The sequence below is a fragment of the Choloepus didactylus genome (assembly GCF_015220235.1).
Source record: "Choloepus didactylus isolate mChoDid1 chromosome 23 unlocalized genomic scaffold, mChoDid1.pri SUPER_23_unloc5, whole genome shotgun sequence".
Taxonomy (NCBI): domain Eukaryota; kingdom Metazoa; phylum Chordata; class Mammalia; order Pilosa; family Megalonychidae; genus Choloepus; species Choloepus didactylus.
The window spans coordinates 79,913-104,802 of record NW_023637599.1 but is presented as its reverse complement, the minus strand read 5'-3'; the positions used below and the strand labels follow the sequence as shown (position 1 = coordinate 104,802).

The 24,890-nt window shown below is 42.5% G+C and overlaps 1 pseudogene; it reads left to right on the top strand.

Annotated features, from left to right (window-relative positions):
• The first annotated feature begins 4,008 nt into the window (after positions 1–4,008).
• Positions 4,009–5,270, top strand: LOC119525083 (annotated as a pseudogene).
• Positions 5,271–24,890: the final 19,620 nt, after the last annotated feature.

Genomic DNA, 24,890 nt, shown 5'->3' with positions numbered 1-24,890 from the left:
GGCCCAGGGCAGGGGGCATCTGTGTGTCACTCAGAGGGTCACCCTAGATCCCAGCACAGGGACATTGGTGGGAGCCTCAAGACAGTTCTGTAGGGGTTGAACTTCAAATTCAAGTTCAAACGTGGCTCCCAAATGCCCAGCAAAGAGTGTGGAATGGGTGTCAGGAGGCAAGCCAGGGACTGCAGCTGTGTCCTTGGCTGGTTGGGGTGGGGTGGCTGAGAGGGTGCTGGAGCTGGCCTGGAGGGCAGCCCCTGTGATTTGCCCCAAGGTTGCTTTCTTCACTCACAGATGCTTCCTGAGCACCTACTATGAGCCAGGAAGGGGAGGGAGCCAGAACCACAAGGGCTCTCTGGCTCAGCTAGATCAAGTATATTTGGGGAAACGGAGGTTCAGAGAGCCAAGGTGATGGATACCAGGTCAGGTAACCACTGGAGGGCAGAACTCAGCTCAGGGCCCCTGCCTGTCTCTGCTGGGCCCTGCCACAGAGGGTGGCAGATCTGTGCCTGCTGCTGGCAGCCCCTCACCCCGGAAGATGCCTTTGAGATAAGAATGCTGGGCTAAACATAGCACACCTCAAACAGAATTGATCCAAATAGACCTATTCCAAGATACTAAACAGATTTTCAAATGTCAAAGACAAAGAGAGGATTCTGAAAGTAGCAAGAGAAAAGCAATTCATCACATACAAGGGAAGTTCTATATGACTAAGTGCGGATCTCAGCAGAAAACATAGAGGCGAGAAGGCAGTGGCACAACATATTCAAGATACTGAAAGAGAAAAACTGCCAACCAAGAATCCTATAACCAGCAGAACTGTCCTTCAGAAATGAGGGAGAGTTTAAAATATTTACCGATAAACAGACACTGAGAGAGTTGGTGAACAGGAGACTCCTGTACAGGAAATACTGAAGGGAGTGCTACAGACAGATGGGAGAAGGCAGGAGAGAGAGGTTTGGAGAAGAGTGTAGAAATGAAGGTATCAGGAAATAGAAAGAGGGTAGAGATCAGACTTTTGATGTTGAAGGAGTATAGAATGTTCTAGAGGGTTGATTGTGTAGATCTGGAAATGGATAGCACAATATGGGTGATAGTAGCACAACATTGTAAGTGCACTGAACAAACATGAGTGTGAATATGGTTGAAAGAGGAAGGTTAGGGGTCTGTGTGACACCAGAAGGAAAGACAGAAGATAAAGACTGAGAATGTATAATTTAGTGAACCCTAGAGTGGTCAACGAGTGTGATTAATGTACAAACAAGAATGTTTTTTCATGAGGGAGCAGCAAGAAGGAATAAAGTTGAGGTATGCAATGAAGTGAATGGACCATGAGGACAGTAGGTTGAGTGAAATAAACCAGAAATGAAAAGACAAATATTATAATACCTCACTAGAATGGACTAATAACAATGAGTAAACTCTGAAAATTGAATCTGGGAGCATGGACTAGAAGGGGAAGGCTTATGTAAAGGTTCCTAGATTGTAAGCTCTTACAGCAGTCACGTTTATTCATGAGTTGTAACAGTTATTTCTAAATTTTGAGATTCTGACATGTTTGTGTGTGACATGGTCAGTCCCTGGAGCTTTGAGTGTCTGTGTGGCACCTGGAACTCAGAGCCAGACAGAACTGCCATCATCACCTCTGACCTCTCCAGCCATGTCAGTGCCCTCACAGGGGCCCCAGACCCTCACCACCTCGGCCTTGGTGTCCTTAGCCCCTGCATCCTGCCTTAGGCTCTGTGGGCTGCATGATGAGCAAAATTGCACAAACCAGGGGTCTCCAAACACCCAAGGTGCACAGCCTCCCAGTCCTGGGGGCCCAATGTCCACCCCTGGTGCCTGCAGAGCGGTAGCCCCTCTGATGTCTGTTGGGGACAGTCTGCTCTCTGCCTCTCCCCTGGCACCTGGAGGTGGTGTCCCCTGCCTGGGTCATCATCACAGGGCTGCGCCCCCTGTGTCTGCCCCTCTGTGTCCAAGTTTCCTCTCCAGATGGCAACAGGCACAGGGGATCAGGCCCCCCAGCTCCAGTCAGACCTCAGTTTACCTGGCTGCATTCCCTCTCCCTGCTGGCTGGGGTGAGGACTTCACATCTCTCTGTGGGGCCCTCCCCAGCCATAGGTGCCCAGAGCCCTCTGGAGTCTGCAGGCCACAGGGCCCTCCCAAGCTGAGGGGTGAGTTCTGTGTCTGGTGCCTTCCCGGGTGCCTTCCACAGGTCCTGCACTTGGCAAGGAGGTGTGTGAACAGCCCCGTGCACTGATGCTGATGCTGCATGGACTGTGGTTCCCTAGGGCTGCCCCTGCAGGCCCTGGCAGTGCCCAGGGAGGGGGGCAAGCCCAGCACTGGGAGCAGGAGCAGGGGCTGGGCTGCTTCAGGAGGGCCCCTGAGCTGGTCTGCCCCTCATGCCAAAGGGCCCAGAGTCATCCCCAAGGCCCCAACCAGGAAGGCCCTGGCCCCCAAAAGCTCCCCAGAGCCAGCTCTCCTGAGCACCCCCAGGGAGGAAACCACCACTCTGCAGATTGGGCTGAGCTCTCCCCCCTGCAGGTCACAGTGAGGATTTGGTGGGAGGATGCAGGCTAAGGCACATGGTGGGGACAGGGAGGTCCCCACAGGGGCAGCTCAGGCACAGTGAGACCTTGACCCAGCTGGCAGCACATGGATGTGGGGGAGTCCAGGGCCCAGGCCCAGTGGAGCCCTGCTCTTGCAGCTGTGTGACCTTGAGTTAGAGGGTTAAGCTGGGGCTCCACATCCTCTAGTGCACACAGCATGGTGGTTCCAACTATCCCCGGCCCCAGCCTCCAATCCAGCACCTTACAGACACTTCTTCCCCTTTCAGGTACTGTGTAGACAGAGCTGGATTTTCTTTTTAGAAACTTCAAATCAGAGTGTGTGTGCCCCAGGACAGGGCCATGACCCCCAAGAGTAGCCCCAGCCTGGGGTGGAGCAGCTGCACTTTGGGTAGGGGGTGCCACACCCTGTGACAGCCATGTGGCCACCCCAGCCTCAGGTGCCTCTGCCATCTCCTCCCAGGCACCTGGTTTACAAAGGCAGCCCCGGACTCAGGTTGCCTTTGGGCTGTAGGTGCCCTGGGATCCTCCCTTGGAGTGGAGTCAGGGTCCCCACTGGTGTCTGGTGGGAATTGTCACCCCCCCCACCCCTTGCACGTTTCACTGAGTAGGAGGGGGGCTGGGGGAACTGATGAGGGAGCCGGGGGAGCCAAGGAGCTCTGACTCCAAGGACCCTGTGGGGACCCATGGCCCAGCCTGTGAGAACAGGGTCACATGCACCAGAGGTGTGTGCTGGGCCCCTGGACACTGGATTTCCCATGGGAAATGGGCCCTCGGCACTGAGTGTGTCTGTCTGTCTGTGTAAGAATGACTGGGGGGCCTCCCTGGTATCCAGCCCTAAGCAGGGTGCCATCTGGTCAGGATTTGTTTGGGCAAGTTTGCACCATTCATGCCTGCATCAGGTGGCATTGATGGCAGGTTCCAGCACCTTCTGGAGGGCATCTCCAGGGGCATACTTTATGGGAGTGCTTGGAAACTGGAAAGCCCTGCAGGGGAGACAGAGGGACCTCAGGGAACCTCAGGCAGGCCTGGGACTCCTGGGGATGAGTGGAAAACACCCTCCCCCTTTATGGAGGAGGTGGGAGCAGAGGGGGGGAGGAGCCTGAGAGGTCCCGTTGTCATGCTCCCTCTCTCTCCCCCGGCATCCTGCAGACCCTCTCCTTGGAAATCCGTGGGGACATGGCAAACAGGATTGACAGGTTTCACAGGCTCTTTGCTAGACAGAGCTGCTCATGACCATCACTGTCTGCAGCTGGTGTGGCACAGCACCCCAAACTCAGCAGTGGGACCCACTGGTACCCTCGCCCACTGTGCCCCAGCTGCCACCACTGATTGGTTGTGAGTGTACAGGGAGCCAGGCTGGTGCTGACCCCAGAGCAGACAAGCAGCAGCTCCAGCCCTGTGGCCACCGCTTCCCTGCTGACTCCATGATCTGAGGCTGTCAGAAATGACTGTGGTTCTGTCCATGAACAGAGTCTGCGAGCCCATTGTCTCAGAAGGAGCTGCTGAGATTGCCAGTACCAGACACTATGGAGCATGGCTGACAGCTACGGAGGCCTGGGCCCCACAGGGCCACCCAGGCCCCTCTGCAGAGAGACCCCAGAGCCTGCCCCCTACTGGCCAGATCACATTACAGGGGAATCTCAAACCCTATAACATCCAAGATCACATACTTCAAGAGGAAGAATGTGGAAGAAGAGAATTTTACCCACCTCTCGGATGGTAGCCATAAAACTGTCTCAGTTTTGAGGAATTAGCACACATCCTTCATTATGTCCTTAGAAAAACTAAAGTTCATCGATGATCCTGAAATATACCTCCAAAGATCTGTCCTTGTAAACAATTTGATGAAAAAGATCCATGGAGCAATTATCATGCAGAGTAATTGGTAATTTCCTGCCTGCTCTTTCAATGGTGCCTCTGCCTGAGAATGGCTTATGGCTGAAAACTGTCCACATGGAAAATGACCAAAGGTGGCCAAAGAGGAGTGTGAAGTTTCATGCCTGCTGCTTTTACCAAGAATGTGGTGTGGCTATGTAAATTCTCCCCCTTTCTGTCAATGCTAAGGTTAGAGGTGCCTCCACAACCTCCTCCTCCTCCCCCTCCCTCCTCCTCCCCCTCCCTCCTCCTCCTCCCCCTCCTCTTCCTCTCCCCTTCTGCCTTTACCAGGTTGTTTCCACCAGGTGGATTTTGATGTAGGCAGTGCACCTATTTACAAGAGTGTTGGCCAGATACCTGCCAATGAGATATTTGTGACCAATATCAGGTTGTTTGATGTTCAGGAAAAGGCTAATTTAAATGATGAGAAAGCAAGTACTAACACTGAAAGGGATGGTGGCCTCCTAAGCCACAACCTGTGGGAAAGGACCTTGCCTTCAAGTGAAAGGCCAATTTTATGATTATTTTGAGACTGGGTGTAATGAAAAAAAACAGTGTAAGCAAATCTTGGAAAAAGTCCTTAAGGAAAAAGGAGCCTTCACCAAGTAACAAATTGTGCTGCAGCAAAGGAAGTAAAATATGGGTCATCATTTCACTGAAACTTTGAAGCATGCACAGCATGATCAATTAGCTCTTATAAATTTTATTTTGAATGGATTTTATAGTTTTGTACAGCTGATAAAATTATGCCATGAACGTGCCATGTTGCTTTCATAGCTGGAGAGCAGATGGCATAAAACATCTGTATAATAGGCATCAGCAAGCTTATAAATGTGGTGATTTTATGAAGAAAACAAAGCTTAAAAGTGTATCTTAATTTTCTTCCAGAGAAGACTAGTAGATTTGATTGGGGGACAATGTGCTCTTGTGATATTCCCATTGCCCTCCAAGGAGCCTGTTACTGGCTAAGAAATTTAAACATATTTACCAATTAATTAGGTAGTTATTTAGTAAGCAAATCAATATAATCAGCAAAGGATGTCTGCTTCTTCTCTATATACAGTACCTTTTGTTCTGAATAAGACTAAAAACAGAGAGCTTGTGAGATAGCTTCATGTTGCCATTAAATATTTGTATTTAACAGTTGGTGTGACAGATGAAAATTGATGTTACCTAATGAAACACCTACTAGGGGCAACAATCAACAAAACATGTAAAGGGCAATCCATGCAATTTCCTGGCTTGCCTGTGATGGGTGATGAGGCTTTTAGAGAGGTCTTACACAGGACTATTTTTTTTTGCCTTTATCTTAATATTTGCTAATGTGAAAATTAAGGATAAATCAGAGTTACAGCAGGGATTTAACAAACAGGAGAAAAACCAGAGTGGATCAATATTGTTTAAAAACTATTAACTTTGAACTATTGCATTCAACTTTTGATTCAACATCTCTATTCTTCCTTTATTTTTCATGCCCAGTTGCTTTTGAATTTGGCAGCTTTGGAAAGGCATGGGAAAAACAATAGAGAGATCTTTTAGAAACCAGACTAGCTGCTTAAGCTTTTTCTAAGGCAACAGTTTCTTGCTAGCATTTGGGTCTTTGGGGTTTTGGGTTGTTTGGTATGGTTTGATTTGATTTGGTTGTCCAATGAAGTTCATGAAACAGTGTCATGCATTATGCTTTAATCCATTTTGCATCATTTCACTTGTTTAGATTACAAAAACAATGTTTTTTTTTAATGTGACTTATGCTGATGATTAAAAACACAATGTTAATAAATAGTGTGATCAATAAGGTTTTATCCTAAGTAATGTAAAGATTTTAGTTTTTGGAAAGTTCTTTTAGAGTAATGGGACTTAATCTGTAATGGTTACTGTGTATTTGGCCAACAGTTTTCTCAATAATTTCTTTAATTTGTACATTTGCAAGAGTGTTCAGAGTGTCCTTTGACCATCCTTGCACACCAGCTAACATCTCCTGCTAAAGAGTATTCCAGTTTCCAAGGTTACTAATTGACTTGGGCTTCCTTAAACAACATTTAACAGGAACCAAATGCCAAATGGAGAAAATAAGTAAGTCCTCCCAATTTCTGCAAGATAAAAGCTTTTTAAAATTCTAGCTGTTAATATTGAATATAGGTCTCTTTCATATAGTGTATGAGTAGGATCATCATTTGGACAGCTGTCCACAAAGACCAATTTTTAAAAACATATTCTGGTGTTATAGGTAAATAGCCTAGTAATGTTATTTATTTTCAATATTTGATAAACATTTGTTGTTCAAAACTTAGATGATAGATGTTTGTATATGACTGTCTTTGTAATAAAATGAGGTTTTCTTGATATTTATTAAAAATGATCAAAATTCAAAAAATAAAAAATAAAAGGGTAGAAAATATATATCATTCTGGCATACACCAAAAGAAAGTTGGAATGGCTATACGTATATCAGTCAAATTAGACTTCAGAACACAGTAAATTACCAGGGACAAAGAACAACATTAGATAGTAACAAAGGGATCTATTCACCAAGAGGACATAACCCTCCTAAATGCACCAAAGAGCTTCAAAATGCATGAAATAGAACTAGCACAACTGGAAGGGGTAATAAACAAATCAGCAATAATAGTAGAGGACTTCAACCCTCCTCTCTACAGGGCAGAAAATCTGCAGTGATATAGAAGAACGGAACAGCACCATCAGCCAATGGGATATATTTGACATTTTTAGAACACTCCACTCCAAAACAGAAGAGAACACATTCTTTTCAGGTGTACATAGACTGTTCACCAAAATAGGAAACCTGATTAGGCCCAACTATTTGACAGTTTTCACCTTTACTGAAGGGCCTAAATACTCCTGGAGAACAGCACTCGGCCAAGCTGACTGATGGCTTTCTAAAGGTATCATCTCTTTACAGTGTCTAGTATGTACATTTTGTCTTCTCCAGAACAGCTGGTTCATGCCACTTCTTTCCTTCCAGGCCTCTTCTGGTACTTCCCCTTCCTCCCACTTCTCAGATGGTTACTTTGCCTTATGGGGAAACAGTCTGACAGGCTCTCCACCTTCCCGCTACCAAATGTCCTTACCATCTGAACTTACCCTTTCTGTCTCTGTTTTGTTGGAATGGCTGGGATATCCCTCTCCCCCACTTCCATAACACTTTGTGCTCATCACTATCCCCACCATCACCCATACCAGGCTGTTCCCATCAGCATGCAACCTGTTCTAGAAGTCCCCCTCTAGTCTACATTATGTAAGAAATTAGAGGGCAGGGGACATATTTTATTCCTCTTTCTTGCGATCTCCAGGTCCTGAGCACTAATTCAAGAGCAGAGTGTAGGCGCTCAATAAATTTTTGTGGAATGAATGAAAGTGTGTCCCACACTATATATTCAATGAAGGTTTTTGAATGAATGAGTGCTACTTTGGTCTCCTATTAAAAATGATTACTTTCCTGGCATATTCCCTGGAGTTATCAGAAAGGATGAGAATCATTTCTGCTTGCTTTTACCATGATCTGCAAGCCCTACCTGTCACCTGCAGGTGGGAAGGGAGAGGGAAGTGTCCTGCCCAGCTCCTGCCACCAGATGGCAGAAGAGACGCTTTGTTCATAGGCCGAGTAAGCCTTGGAGGCCCAGGCACCAGAGAAATAACTTTTCAGTAGGTTGGCACATATGAAAAATAATCCAAAGGATAAAAATGTGTATACACAGAACATGGACACCAACACAACCAGCCTTGTCATGTTTGTCACCGCATGATGAGAGAGCCACAGGCTTCACTGTTCAAGAAGAGTGACTTGAGACAGACCATCTGATTGGAAACTGACTCTGCAGCTTACCAGCTGTGCTGTCCAGGGCACAGTGCCTCAGTTTCCCATCAGTAAAACAAGGTGATACTAATGCATTTCTTAGGGTGTGATGATTCAGGGAGTTAATATCTATAAACTACTTAATGCAGAGCCTCGCACATTGTAGACTCTGTGAAAGTGCTTGATCAATAAATGCTTAGCTTATTATTCAGCTTTTAATGAAAAATAAGCAACCAGAAAGATAGGTGTAGAAGGGAACTTTCTCAATATTGATAAAGGATATTTACGAAAAATGAAAAGCTAATATCAAACTCAGTTTTGAAAACCAGAAAACTTTTCCCTATGACTACAGAGATCACAAGGATGCCCACTGTCAGCACTGATATTCAACATGGTACTGGAATTTCTAACCAGAGACATTAGGCAAGAGAGAGAGAGAAAAGGCATACAAATTGGAAAGGAAGAAGTAAAACTATTTCGGTGTGCAGGTGACATGATCCTATGTATAGAAAATCCAAAAGATTCTAATAGAAAGCTACCAAAACTAATAATTAACTTCAGCAGAATTATGGAGTAAAGATCAGCATAAAAAATATCAGTTGTTAATCAGCATGAATAATTTAAAAAGGAAATCAAGAAAAATATTCCACATACAATAACACCTAAGAGAATAAAATGTCTCGGGATAAATTTTTGTCTTGAAGCCATGGGGGGAGGGGTGCAGGGTCTCCCAGTTTATGGGTGCGTAACTCCTGTATGCAGACTCTACTTGGAGAATGCAGGCCTCTTCTCTGCTTCCTAGTTCATCTCTCTTCCTCTCAGGAAGGACTTTGAGCCCTGAGTCCATCACAGATGCTTCTCTAGGTGGGCTTAGGACAGATACTCATAGGCCAAGTTTACAAGGTTAGAGACAGGGTCCACAAGGTTGGGAGCTAATATTGACAGAGGACCTGCTGCATGTCAAGGACAATACCACATGCTTTGTGGCTTCAAGAGAGGTGTTGTCTCCAGTTTACAGATGTAACAGAGCTGAAAATCACCCAACTATTAAGCAATAAAAGTGGATTTCAAACTGCATCTTGTCTCTGTCTCAAAGCCTATTCTCTATCCTTCTATGGTGCTCTTAGCTACCTCTAGTGAGCAAAAACTACCTTGTAGGTAGATTTTGATGACTGCCTCTGAGGTCATTCCTCCTGAATGTTCTAGATGGATGTATTTCATTGGACCACATTGGTGTTAAGAACTATGAAGAAAGAAACAGGAAATAACCTGTATGTGCCCTTCCTGAACTGGGGATCTCAGGTCTAATCTAAGGTCTTCATAGATTCTCAGGAGATTATTTTCATTTTGATGGAAAGGACCCTGGAAATCTCTATTATACTTCCTGTCTCTATGAATTTGCCTATTCTGGGTACCTAGAATCATACAATGTGTATCCTTTTGGGTCTGGCACTTTCACTTAGCATTATGCTTTCAAGTTTTATCCATGCTGTAGCGTGAATCAGAACTTCATTCCTTCTCACAGCAGAATAATACTCACTGTGTTTACGCATCACATTTTTATCCATTCATATGCTAATGGATATTTGGTGTGCTTCCACCTTTTTGGCTATTAAGAATGTTATAAGCATTGATGTGTAAGTAACTGTTGAAGTCCTGTTTTTAATTTTTTGGAGTATATACCAAGAGTGGAATTACTGCATCATATGGTAATTCTGTTTAACATTTTGAGAAACCACCAAATTGTTTTCCATGATGTATGCATCATTTTACATTCTCAACAGCAATAAATTAGAGTCCCAGTGTCTCCACATCCTTGACAATATTTTTTATCTTCTGTGTCTGTTTGTTTGAAAGTAGCCCTCCTAGTGTGTCTGAAGTGGATTCTCATTGCGGCTTTGATTTGCATTTCCCTGGTGACTAATGTTGAAGAGCATCTTTTCACGTGCTTATGGGCCATCTGTGCATCTTCAGTGGATTGTTTTCTTGGTACTGAGCTGTAGGATATTACAGGGAATTTTTAAAAATCATTTCATATTTGTATTTTGGAAAGGCTTTTACCTTATTTGGAACATCAATTTAATAGACTGATGATTAAAGATGTGACCACACTTAAAAGGAAAACTAATGATAATAGAGAATAAATTTATAGTCCATCATGCTCAAAATTCTTTTAAATGAAGTTCATAACAGAGAATTGGGAAATAACCCCAAAACAACTTTCTTTTGTTAAATATTTGTGTGTTTGTCCCTCTTTAACTCCAATAATATTTGTAATTTTAAAGACTATGTTGACTCCACCAACTTTCTTCTGGTTCATATGTACACATGAGAACTTTTCTCATTCTTTTACTTTCAACATTTCCTCATATCTAAAGTATTTCATTTGGAAACAGTGTACAGTTGTATTTCTCTCCCATTCAATCCAGTATGACAATCTTAGTTTTTTAATTGGTGTGTTTAGTCCATTTATACTTAATGTAATTTAAAATAGTGGCTTTCAAGTCGACCTTCTTGCTATTTATCTTCTATTTTTCCCATTTGCTATTTATTCCATTTCCCCCCTTTTTTGCCTTTTCTTGGATAATCAAGGTTATTTATGTTTATTTTTTCATTTTCTGTATTAGCATATTAGTCATAAATTTATTATTATTCTTTTATTATGTTGGTCACAGTAGGTATCCTTATACAGCATACTTTCTTAAATTAGTATTTTTACTACTTTCTGAATATTGCAAGAATCTTTCAGCAGTCTAATTTACCCTTTTTTTTCCTTTGTGTTATTGTTTTGTATTTTACTTCTACAATTGTTATAAAACCTACAAGACATTGTTAATATTGTTTTAAACAGTCAATAGCTGTTTATGTTTACCCATATGTTCACCCTTTTTGGTGCTCTTCATTCTTTCATTTGATGCTTTGCAGCAATTGGGATTCGTTCCCCTTCAGCTTGAACAGCTCCTTTAATATTTCTTACAGTGCAGGTCTATCAGTGAAGCAATTTAACATTCTGGGAATGCCCAGGAATGACTATGGTCTTTTAATTTCTGATGGGTATAGTAGGAACAAGTTCACAGAAATGTTGCTATATTAGGTTACTTTCTTGGGATAGAGTAGGAACATGTTGGAAGTAAAGTAGTTATCTTAGGTTAGTTGTCTTTTTCTTACTCCTTTGTTATGGTCTGTTTGAAATGTTCTTTTATGGTATGTTTTTCTAATTTTTTTTTATTTTTTATACAGTTGACTTAAAAAAAGTTAATTAAAAAAAAACAAGAAAAAATATGCAGAGACCCCTTGAGGAGCTGCTGGAGAATGCAGGGGTATTGGGCTGCCCCACCTTGATGGATGCTAATGTGCTCACAGACATGGGGGACTGGTGGTTTGATGGGTTGAGCCCTCTACCACAGGACTTGCCCTTGGGAAGACTGTTGCTGCAAAGGAGAGGCTAGGCCTCCTTATAATTGTGCCTAAGAGCCTCCTCCCAAATGCCTCTTTGTTGCTCACATGTGGCCCTCTCTCTCTAGCTAAGCCAACTTGGCAGGTGAAATCACTGCCCTCCCCCCTACATGGGATCTGACACCCAGAGGAGTGAATCTCCCTGGCAACATGGAATATGACTCCCAGGGAGAAATCTAGACCCAGCATTGTGGGATGGAGAACATCTTCTTGACCAAAAGGAGGAAGTGAAAAGAAATGAAAAAAGCTTCAGTGGCAGAGAGATTCCAAAAGGAGCCGAGAGGTCACTCTGGTGGGCACTGTTATGCACAATATAGACAACCCTTTTTAGGTCTAATGAATTGGGGTAGCTGATGGTAGATACCTGAAACTATCAAACTTCAACCCAGAACCCTTGAATCTTGAAGACAATTGTATAAAAATGTAGCTTATGAGGGGTGACAGTGTGATTGGGAAAGCCATATGGACCACACTCCCCTTTGTCTAGTTTATGGATGGATGAGTAGAAAAATGGGGGAAGGAAACAAACAAACAAACAAAGGCACCCATTGTTCTTTTTTTACTTTAATTGCTGTTTTTCACTGTAATTATTATTCTTGTTATTTGTGTGTGTGTGGTAATGAAGGTATCAGGGACTGATTTTTGTGATGAATGCACAACTATGTAATGGTACTGTGAATAACTGAATGTATGATTTCTTTTGTATGACTGCATGGTATGTGAATTGTGCAAGTTTGAATGTATTATGTCTCCCAAACACCATTATCTTTGATGTAATCTTGTGTGGGCAGACATTATCAGTGTTGATTAGATTTCTTTGAGTGTTTCTTTGGAGATGTGCCCCACCCAGCTGTGTGTGATGACTCTGATTAGATATTTCCATGCAGGCATGGCCCCATGCATTCAGGGTGGGCCTTGATCAGTGGAGCCATATAAATGAGCTGACATAACAGAAGGAACTCAGTGCAGCTGAGAGTGAACTTTTGAAGAGGAGCTACAGCCAAGAGGGACACTTTGAAGAAAGTATAGGAGCTGCAGATGAGAGAGAGTTTGAAGACAGCCGTTGAAAGCAGACTCTTGCACCAGAGACACTAAGAGAGAACAAATACCCCAAGGACAACTAAGAGTGGCATTTTTGAGGAACTGCACCCTAGAGAGGAACGTCCTGGGAGAAAGCCATTTTGAAATCAGAACTTTGGAGCAGATGCCAGCCACATGTCTTCCCAGCTGACAGAGGTTTTCTGGACACCATTGGCCATCCTCCAGTGAAGGTACCCAATTGCTGATGGACACTTTATGGCCTTAAGACTGTAACTGTGTAACCAAATAAACCCGCTTTTATAAAAGCCAATCCATCTCTGGTGTTTTGCATTCTGGCAGCATTAGCAAACTAGAACATGAATATATCTAAATAAAATGAATTAAAAAAAAAAAAAAACCAAACACCTTTACTTTGGCTTTGTTTTCGAAGGCTATTTTCACCAAGTACCAAAATATGTGTTTTTGTTTTGTTTCCATACACTTTGAAGATGCCATTTGTGTTCTGGCTTCTATAGTTTCTGTTGAATGGTTGCTGTTCTTTCTGTTATTCCACTGAGATAGTGCTATTTACCCCATGCTTATTTTTTTATACTTTTTTTTAAATTAGAGAAGTTGTACATTCATGAAAAATCATGAGGAAAATAGAATTCTCATATACTCCCCCTCCTTCATCCACACCATTTTCTCAATTACCAACACTTTGCATTAGTGTGGTGCATCTTTTACAACTGATGAAAGAATATTATTATAATTGTACTATTAACTATATACTATAGTTTGCATTAGGGTTCTCTGTGTTGTGCAGTCTATGGTTGTTTAAAAATTTTTATTCTAGTTACATATATAAAACATAAGGATTTCACTTATAGCCCCACTCATATATGTAATTTAAGGCTGTTAACATTCAAAATGTTGTGCTATCATCAGCACCATACATTATCAAAATTTTTCTTTCTTACCAGCTAAGCATTAATTCCTCATTCTGTGACTTCACCATGGTCCCTGGTAACCTATATCCTGGCTTTTCACTCCATGAATTTGCTTATTCAAGTTATTTCATATCAGGAAGATCCTACAGTATTTTGACTTTTGTGTCAGTTTGTTTCACTCAACATGATGTCTTCAAGGTTAAACCATGTTGTCACTTGTACCAGAACTTCATTCCTTAAGGCTGAATAATATTCCATTCCTTTATGTACCACATTTTGTTTATCTATTCATCTGTTGATGGGCACTTGAGTTGCTTCCATCTTTTGGCAACTCTGAATAACACCATTTTGAATATCAGTGTGCAAGTGTCCGAGTCCCTGCTTTCAATTCCTTTGGGTATATACCTAGAAATTATATTGCCAGGTCATATGGTAGTTCTATAATTTCTGGGGACCCAAAAAACTCAGAACTCACAGCAGCTGCACTGTTTTACATTTGACCCAACTAACCATGAAGGTGTGATCCTGTTTCTCCACATCCTCTCCAATACCTGGTAACTTCTGTCCTTTTAATAGTCACCACTCTAGTGGGTGTGAAATGGTATCTCATTGTGGTTTGGATTTGCATTTCCCTAATGACTAATGAATTTGGGCATATTTTAAAGATATTTTAAAATTTTGGCCATTAGGATATCTCCTTTGGAGAAGTGTCTATTTCATGATTTTGTCCATTTTTAAAATTGGGTTGTCTGTTTTTTGTTGTTGAGTTGTAGGACTATTTTATAAATTCTGGATACTGGACAATTTTCAAGCATGTGGATTCCAAATATTTTCTCCCATTCTGCAGGTTGTCATTTTATTTTCATGATTAAGTCCTTTGATACACAAAAGCAATTTTTAATTTATCTATGTTTCCTTTTGTTTCTTGGGCTTTTGATGTGAAGTCTAAGAAACTATTGCCTAACACAGGTTTTGAGGGTACTTCTGTTTTCTTCCAGAATTTTTATAGCTATGCTTCCTATATTTATGTCTTTGATCCTCTTTGAGTTAATTTTTGTATATAGTGTAAGGTAGAAGTTCACCTTCATTCTTTTGCCTATGAATATCTCTATCTTTCCATATATAAGATCATGTCACCTGGAAATAGGGAATGTTTTACTCCTTCCTTTTAGAATGAGACATCTTTTCTTTCATTTTCTTGCCTAATTGCTCTGTCTAGAGATACCAAAACAGTACTAATAAGAGCAGTGACAGTGGGCATCCTTGTAATCTTCCTGATCTCAGAGGGAAAACTGTCTGTCTTTCACCATTGAGTATGAAGTTAGCTGTGTTTTTCATATGTGTCTTTTTTCATGTTCAGAATATCCCTTTCTAATGCTAGTTTTCTAGATGTTTTTTTCAAGAAGGGTTGTGAATTTTGACAGATGCTTTTCTCTGCATCCATTGACATGATTATCTGATTTTTACCCTTTGTTCTTTTAATCTTGAGTATCATATTGATTTATTTTCTTATTTTGAAACACTTGCATGTGTGGGATACATCCCACTTCATCACAGTGTACAATTCTTTAAATTTGGTTTTCTAGTATTTGTTGAGGAGTTTTGCATCTCTTATCACTAATTGTCTTTTCTTTTGGTATCTTTATCTTGCTTTGGTATTAGGATGATGCTGGCATCACAGTGTGATTTGGGAACAGTTCCCTCCTCTTCAATGTTTTGGAAGTGTTTGAGCAGTATTGGTGTTAATTCTTCATGAAATTTCTGGTAAAATTCACCATTGAAGCTATATGCTCCTAAGCTTTTCTTTGTTGGGATATTTTGAAGACTGATACTATTTCTTTATTTGTTGTAAGTCTGTCAGCATGTATTTATTCTTAATTCAGTGTAGGCAATTTGTGTGTTTCTAGATTATATAATTGTTATCGGTTTTTCAATGTATCCTCTAATAATCCATTTATTTCTGTGGAGTCAGCAATAATGTCCCCCATTTCATTTCTAATTTTAATTTTTGTGTCTTCTCATTTTATCAGTTTAGCTAAAGATTTGTTGGTTTTATTGATCTTCTCAAAGAACTTTCAGTTTTGTTGACTCTATTGTATAATTCTCTATTTATCTATTCTCTTTGTTATTTCCTTCCTTTTGCTCACTTATGGTTTTTACTTTTCCTTTTCTAGACTCCCAAATTGTGAGGTTAATTCTCTGATTTGAATTATTTCTTCTTTTATAACTTAAGCATTTAGAATGATAAATTCCCTCTCAGCACTGCTTTTGCTTCACCCCATAAGTTTTGGTATGTTACATTTTCATTTTATTTATTTCTAGTTATTTCCTAATTTCCCTTATGATTTCTTCTCTGAATAAACTTCTTTTCAACCCATATGTGAATTTTCCACTTCTCACAATGTAATTGGTTTCTACCTTTATTCCATCATAGTCAGAGAAGATACATTATATGATTTCAATATTTTGAATTCATGGAAGCTGGTTTTGTGACCTAACATATGGTTTATCCTGAAGAATGATCTGTTTGCATTAGAGAAGTATTTGTATTCTGCTGCTCTTGGGTTAAGTGTTCTACATATATCTGTTAGGTCTCGTTGGTTTAGAGTATTGTTCAAATCTTCTGTTTCCTTATTGATATTCTGTTTAGTTCTTTATTTCATTATTGATGGTGGTGTATTGAAGTCTCATACTTTTCATGTAGAGCCATCTTTTAATCCCTACATAATTGTCAATATTTTTTCTTATATTTTGGGGCTTTGTCAGTGGGTACATATGTATTTATAATTTTTATGTCTTCAGTTTTAATTGGTCCCTTTTTCATCTAGTGACCTTCTTTGGTCCTTATTACATTTTTAATTTAAAGTCTATTTTAACTGATATTGGTATAGCTAGCCCAGCTCTCTTTTGGTTATTATTTGCATGGTATGTTTTTTCCCATCCTTTCATTTTCAACCTATTTGTGTCTGAATTTAAGGAGAGTCTCTTGTAAACTGCGTATAGTTGGGTCATGTTTTTTTATCCATCATGCCAATATCTGCATTTTGTTTGGAGCATTGAATATATTTACATTTAAACTACTTATCATGTAAGACTTTATTCTGCAATTTTGCTATTTTTTTACTTCTAAGACATAAATTTTGTCCCTCAATTCTGCCAATGATGCTTACTTTTATATTTCTTTGATTTTTTTTATTATACCAATTTGAGAACCTTCTCATTTCTTTCTGTATATATTTTCAGACATTTTCTTTGGGGCTACCATGGGGCTTAAACTTAATATCCTAAATCCATAATAATCACAATTGATCTGATACCAAGTTAACTTCAGTAGCCTATACCTACCCTGTTCCTATACCCCTCTGAGCCCTATATTTTTTGTACTTGTTACAAATGATATCTCTATACATTGTATGTCCAAAACCATAGAATTCTCATTAGTTTTTTGCATTTGCATTTTAGAACCTGAAAGAAGTATAAAGTGGACTTACATACCAAAAAAAAAAACAATACAATGTAACTGGAATTTATAATTAACCATGTGGTTACCTTTATTGGAGGTCTTTATTTCTTTATGCTTCTTTGATCTACTGTCTAGTGTCCTTTCCTTTTAGTGTAAAGAGCTCCCTTTAGCATTGCCTGTAGGGACAGTCTAGTGATGTGAACTCCCTCAATTTTTATCTGGGGATGTCTTAATTTTACCTTTTCTGAAAGACTGTTACCAGATATATAATTCTTGCTCAGCAATTGTTTTCTTTCAGCACTTTAAATATTTCATGCATTGCCTCCTTGCCTCCATGGTTTCTGATGAGAATTCAGCACTTAATCTAATTGGGATTACCTTGTACATAACTTTTTTTCTTATGTAACTTTGAAAATGCTTCCTCAACCTTGGCATAGGACAATTTGATTACTATTTGTCTAGGTGTTGTTCTCTTTGAGTTTATCCTGTTGGGTTCATTGGGATTCTTGAATGTGTATATTCATGTCTTTTGTTAAATTTGGGAAGTTTTCTGCCATTATTTCTTTGAATATTCTTTCTGCCTCTTTCTCTCCTTCTCCTTCTGGGACTCCCATAATGCATGTATTCATACACTTGATGCTGTCTCACAGGCCCCTTAGTCTCTGTGTTTTTAAAATTCTTTTTTCTTTCTGCTCTTCAGTCTGGATTTTTCAATCATCTTGACTTCAAGTTCACTGAGCTCCAATTTGAAAACAACAATGAAAATTTGGCAAAATATATTAAACAAGTGTTTGAAGGCACTGGGGTATAATCAACATGGGTAGACTTAAGAGGCTGTGAAGTCTGAGAGAAGGGAAGGACACTATGTGAGCTTCACAATCATCCTGACATTTTTTTTTCCATCAGGACATTTTTGAAATTCTGGATTAAGGGAACACTGGCTAAGAAAAATGGGCTAAGGAAACAGTTCAGAATTCCAGGCTGCCAAAGTGGCTGGGAATTGAGGGGTGAAACACAGGAGAAGAAGGAAATGAAAACAAGGAGGGAGGCCCCAAATCTGCAAAGAATCCTCCTCAAGCCATTGGCTGATACTTCAATATATTAGGCTTCAAAAATGGCAGAAAATGGTAACTTGGCACCAAGAAGCTGAACAGAGACGTCAGTCACAAGGAACTATGGAGAAAGGTTGAAGAACTAACAGCATAGAAGGGACCTTGGTAAACACTCTGGACTTTCCATTGTAAGCACAGAAGGGCCACACTGGAGGAATAAGATGAGGCTCTAGGAGGATCACATGTTATGATAAGGGCTTCATTCTATGAATAAGGATAAAATAGAAACACACCAGCCATAACTGTCTGCTGGGAGAAAAATCAATCCTTTCATAGGAAGAGGATATTATCCAAAGTCATCACACTTTTTCATCCATAGTATTCAGCAAACAAAATTATGAAGCATATTTTTTAAAAAGACAGAATGACGTGATTAGAATAAAAATGTTTAAAAAACCGTAGGGCTGTCACACAAACAGTAAATCCTAATGTAAACTATGGCCTATAGTTGATAGGATAATTATAATAGTACCGTTTCATCAATTCTAGCAAAGTTGTCATGCTATTGCAAAGTATGAATAATAGGGAAAATGATGCAGGAGTAGTATAGGGGAACTTTATATTTTATGCATGATTTATCTGCAATCTTCTAAGTTCTCTAATTTAAAAATATACATATAGCTTCCTTTTGAGTGGAGCCAGAAAGAAGTGGGCAGAATGAAGATGGCTGAAAATTGTGGGAGGCAAGTGTTGGCTCTTGGATGGTTGCCGATTGTGCTGCCCTGCAGAGATGAGGATTGTGTGTGCTGAGACCCCATCAGGGGCAGGAGGGTCAGACTCACAGGGTCTCTTCCACAACTAGAGTCTGCAGTTCTGTGGTTTGAGGACAATATGTTTTTCTTTTTTTATGTAAAAATTAGGTCATGTGACTTGACATGTATCCAATTTTTCCCTGTACTCACAGTAAACATTAAGTAGCTGAGCTCTAAATCTAAATAATTGCATAGGGTGATGGCTAAGGAGACCCCAGAGTGGAGGGGCCTAAATGGAAGCCCAGGTGGGCAGGGGTTGGGGGGCAGGGGGAAACCATTGAGTCAGCAAAGAACCAGAGCAGTGAAGAAAACAAGGAAGGAGGGGGCACTGAGGACCAGCAGACAGCAATGTCCACAGGGGGAGGAGTACAATAGGACCCTGCCACCAAGCTGAGGTAGCTAGCATGGCAGGCATTGCCATGTGCCAGTCTAGACAGATCTCCCCTCAGCCAGCTCTCAGTAGCACATTGGCTGTTTCTACCTCAAAGGCCTCCAGTAGCTCTTTGGCTCCAGCTCAGTGCCACATCTATGTCCTGGGCCATGTCCATCCAGGCAAGTGGCCATGAGACACCATGAAGGGTGGGTGGGCCACCCTGTCCCCTTACTCTACATCTTTCCCTTCAAATGCAGGCTGAAAAATTCAGTTGTTAGGAAAGCAACCAGCTGCAATAGGGCTCCTCATCCAGGAGCCAAAGCTTCACCCTTGGAGGAGACATTTGGCTCTGGAAACACTCAGCAAACACTTAGATTGCACCTTCCCTGTGGCTGGCCATTTATTAAAAGCTTTACAAACATTCAATCACCATCACACCAGAAGAAATGTGTTTAATTGGTATTATTGTTCTATTTTACAAGTGCAGAAACAGAGAGGGTAAGTCAGTTGCCCTAGGGCACACAGTTGTGAAAGGGTGGACCTGGGATTTGGACCTTGGCAGCTGTGTTCAGAGTGAACAGGCTTCAAGCTTCTTCTCATGGTAATGACAATACAGAGATGGTTCTAATACAATTTAATCCTACCCCAGGTGTCTTATTTCCATTCTATTCATCCCAAAACCATCTCACATTTCAATGTCTTTGCCTTCACACTTACAAGTTTATTTGATTTTATGAAGGAAAGTATTTATTACACTTTTCAGTAAAACATTCAAATATAATGTAAGATAATTGGTCAATTTGACATTCAATTGGTAATGTCAAATTTGGAGAATTTGACACTATTCAATTGAATGACATGCAAAAATATTATTAGCATTTATGAAAAGTAACACTAGATTTAAATCCTGCTTTATTTTTTGCATTGATATCAGGGAATTTGCTATTGATTCTGATCTGTTTCTTTTGTAGAAAACCCATTAAGCTCAGCTGTCTAGGAACATGCTTGGAGCAAGTGCCATGGGCAGTGTGTTTGGAAAGCCAGGTCTGAGCTGGACACTGCTGCCAGACACCCCTGCAATCAAGGGACTCTGTAGTGGACTCCAAGTAACCAAATTACAATAATTGAGTCCAACATGAAGTGTTGTGGATCTCCATCTGCTGGCAAAGCTTCCATTCAAGTTTGCAACAGTAGATTCTTGGATCATTTGAGGGCATCCATGGAACCCGAGTCAGCATACACTGGATGCCCACCTACCAGGGAACCCTCCACCCAGAATCTCCCCAGTGGACTCTACATTCATGCAAGAGCAACCATTACCCAAAGTACCCTGGACCCCTGCACATATATCCCTCATTTCAGCCCTCTACCTTCTCTATCCATCCCTACAATGATCAGCTGAGAACCCACACACACAGTTTCCTAGATGTCTGCCTGCTTCTGCAAGTTGTCCAGAGCTGGAGTTTTTCCAGATACCCAAGTACTGGGATGCCTCTCATCAGCAGCCCTTCTGTCAGGTCCAGGTATCTGTAGTGGGCACAGCTGCTACCTAACAGAGGAGAAATGTCACCCATCACTGCATGAGAATCCCATAACTACACTGCTTGCTGAGAACTTGAGTGCAGGAGTTGCCAAGATTGTAGAGGGCAATGTTGGGAAGTTTCCACTGCCTTCTGGCACCCTTGACTCTGGCCATATCATTGGTCACCAGATGGCATCTAAAGAGACAGTAAAGGAAGAGCTCATTGGGCTCCTCTTGTGTCAACACAAGGCAATTACATTGTAAAACAAATGGAGAATGCAGAAACAGAGCCAAAAGGACCAACAGAGTTGAAAACAATGGCTCAAAGATGGAAGCATCGTTACCCAGGAAGGATAAATCCAAAGCCACTAGCTGAGGCTGGAATGAAACTTCCAATGGAAAGGACAGACTCAGACTTGGCCATGAAGGTTGAGGGTGCTAACATTGGACAAGGTGGGCTAGGAAATGGTCTATGGCTGAGTTTTGAGGCCCCAGGAGTATGCAGAAATGTTCAGAGCACAGTTCTCCCTGTGAGTCACTCTGCTCAGGGGATGACATTCCCATGGCCAGAAGACCTTGGTCTGAGGACTGAGTTCAACCTACTGTCCTTGTGCTGTATCCTCTGGGGAGCCATTTTCTTCATTGGAGTTCTCTTCTTTAGAGGCTGTAGACATTTTTGAGGTCATGAAAAGCAGATGGACCTGGAGTTGCAAGAGTTCTCCAAAACCAGAAAGCTTCAAGGTAAAACATTTTTGTAAAGAACATCCTGAAATTCCAGCTCTCCATGAGCACATTAGCAGATGATAAGGGGAGTTGGGAACAAGTTCCTGAGGAATCGCTGGCCCTGAGAATGATGATACTGAGAAAGGGAGTCCTTGGTTGAGCTTCACCTTGTCCAGCATGATCATCCCAAGGGTGTGGGTTTCCTCAGGAACTTGTTCACAGCTCCCTTTGTTATAATGCACACAGGGAGAACTGACTCTCTGGCATGACCTTTAAATCCTGTCCTTCCTGGGTCACCAAGCTGAGAAGTCAAAGTTGCAGCAACCTGAAGTGTTCCTGCTCATGCTCTCTGAGTGATTCTGTTAACTCAGAGACTTCCTTCAACAGATTGTCAGTAACACTCATGGTTGCTTTAGAATTTGTCTTTTTGTGTTCAAGTGCTTCCTCACAGTCTAAAAAGGGCTGATGTACAAACTTGCTGGTCTTGTAAAATTCTTGAACTCCAGGTCCATCTGCTTTTCATGACCTCACCATCCTTTACACTCTTTAAACAAGAGAACTCCAAGGAAGAAATGGGCTCCCCAGAAGATACCACACAGGGAGAGTAGGTTGAAGTCACTCCCCAGATCAAGGTCTTCTGGCCATGGGAATGCTATCCCCTGAGCACTGACTCAGAGGGAGAACTGTGATCTGAACAGTTCTGGGTACTGCTGGGGCCTCAAAACTTGGCCCTAAACCATCAGTATTTCCCATTCTGCCTTGTCCTGTGTTCCTTGGCAGGCAGGTGTCCCTGGCACTCTGTGTATCAGTTTGCCCATGGATCAACAGTGGCAGGAAGATGGAGGACTGTGATGAGGGTTCTGCAGGTGAGTGGAAGTCCATGGGTCATCAATTGCAGGTCTGCATCTGCCAGTGGATCTCTGAGGGCTCAAAGATGGACTCTTGGGACAGGGGTTCCACAGACAGGAGGGGGGCAAGGGCACTGAGCGGAGATCCATGGCTGCTGCAGGATCTGTTGGGGCTCAATGATGGATGGTTAAGACAAGAATTCCATTCATGGGAGGGGGTACAAGGGACATCGACAGCTTGCCCATGGCTCATACTGTATTAGCAGGGGCAGGAAGACAGAAACCTGGATTAAGGGGTCCAGAGGCAGGAGATCATCCATTGGGTTTGAAATGCAGGTCTGCCACTGCCAGTTGATCAGCAGGGGCTTGGAGGTGTATTGTTTGGACAAGGGATCCTCAGTCCTGATGGGGACTGAGGGCTGCCAAGTGCAAATCTGGCTCTCAGTGAATCAGGGGAGGCTTAATTCTGGACAGTCATGACAGGAGTTGAGCTGGAGAGAGTTCATCCAAGAGGCATGGAATGTAGGTCCACAACTGCTGTTGGATCAGTGGGGGATTGATAGATGACAGTTGAGATAGGGGTTCCATGGGCAGGAGAGGGTCCAGGGGCCATCGAGGGTGTGTCCACTACTATTGGGGTAGGGGTTCTGTGGATGGGAAATGGTCCAAGGGTCTCTGAATGTGGTTCTGTGGCTGCCAGTTAATCAGCGGGGGCTGGAAGGTGGACAGTTGGGACAAGTATTTTGCACCTGGGCTGTCATCCAAGGAGAATTGAGTGTGGGTCCACAACTGCTGGTGGATGAGTGGGAGCTCTAAGATGGATGGTTGAGACAGGAGGTCTGCAGGTGGGAGCTGGTCCAAATTTAACCATGTGCAGGTGTGCAGCTGTTGGTGAATAAAAAGGGTTTCAAAAATGGACAGTTGGTGCATAGGGTCCACAGGCAGGAAGTGGTCCAAGGTCACAGAGTGTGGGTCCATGGCTGCTGGTGAGTCAGTGGGGGCTTGAAGTTGGACAGTTCTGACAGAAGTTGTGCACACTGAATGTCATCAGTTACACAGTGAATGTGGACCTGTGACTCCTGGTGGATCAGCAAGGGCTTGAAGGTAGATGGTTGGGAAAACATTTCTGCAGGTGGGAGGTGGTCCAATGGTTGCCAAGTGCAGGTCTGTGGCTGCCAGTGGATAAGCAGGGGCTCAAAAGTGGACAGTTTTGATTTGTGCACACAAGAGGTCATCCAAGGACAGTGAGTGTGGGTCCACAACTGCTGGTGGATCAGCGGGGGCTTAAAAGTAGATGGCTGAGACAGGGGTCCTGCAGTCAGGAGATAGTCTGAGGGATGCTGAGTACAAATCCATTGCTGCTGCTGGATCAGTGGGGGCTTGATGGTGGACAGTTGGGCTCCTGCAGTTGGGAGGTCATCAAAGGTTCATTGAATATGGGTCAACTACTGATTGTGGATCAATGGTGGCTCAAAGTTGAATGTTTGGGACAGGGGTTCTACAGGCAGGATGACATCCAATGGTTGCCGAGCGCAGGACTGCAACTGCTGGTGGATCAGAAGGGGCTTGAAGGTGGACAGTTCTGAGAGTACTTGGGCACACTGGAGGTCATCCAAGAGGCATTGAGTGTGGGTCCATGATTTCTGGTTGATCAGCGGAGATTTGAAGGTGCATAGTTGGGACAGGGGTTCTGCAGTCTGGAGGAAGTCCAAGGGTCATCATCTGTAGGTACACAGCTGCTGGTGAATAGACAGGGACTCAAAAGTGGACAGTTCTGATTGTAGTTGTGCACACGGAGGTCATCCAAGGGGCAGTGTGTTTTGTTCCATGGCTGCTGGTTTATAAGCAGGGGCTTGAAGGTGGACAGTTGGAACAGGGGTTCTGCAGGCATGATGTGGTCCAAATGTCTCTGAATCAGGGTCCATGGTTGCTGCTGGATTGGCAGAGGCTGGCACATGGACAGTTCTGACAGGACTTATGCACACCAGAGGTCATTCAAGGAGCATTGAATGTGAGTCCATAACTTATGGTTGATCAGTGGGGGCTTGAAGGTAGATGGTTGGGACAGGAGTTCCAGAGGCAGGAGGTGTTTCAAGGGTTGCAGAATGTGTTTATATGGCTACCAGTGGATCAGTGGGGTCTCAAAACTGGACAGTTCTGACAGGAGTTTTGCAAGCTGGAGGTCATCCAAGGAGCAGTATGTGTTGTTCCATGACTGCTGGTAGATCAGCACAGGCTTGAAGGTGAATGGTTGGGACAGGGGTTTGGCAGGTGGGAGGTGGTGCCATGGTTGTAGTTTGTGGGTTCGTGGCTGCAGGTGGATCAGCAGAGGCTTGAAAGTGGACAGTTCTGACAGGACTTGTGCACACTGGAAGTCATCCAAGGGGCATTGAGTGTGGGTCCACAATGTCTAGGTGT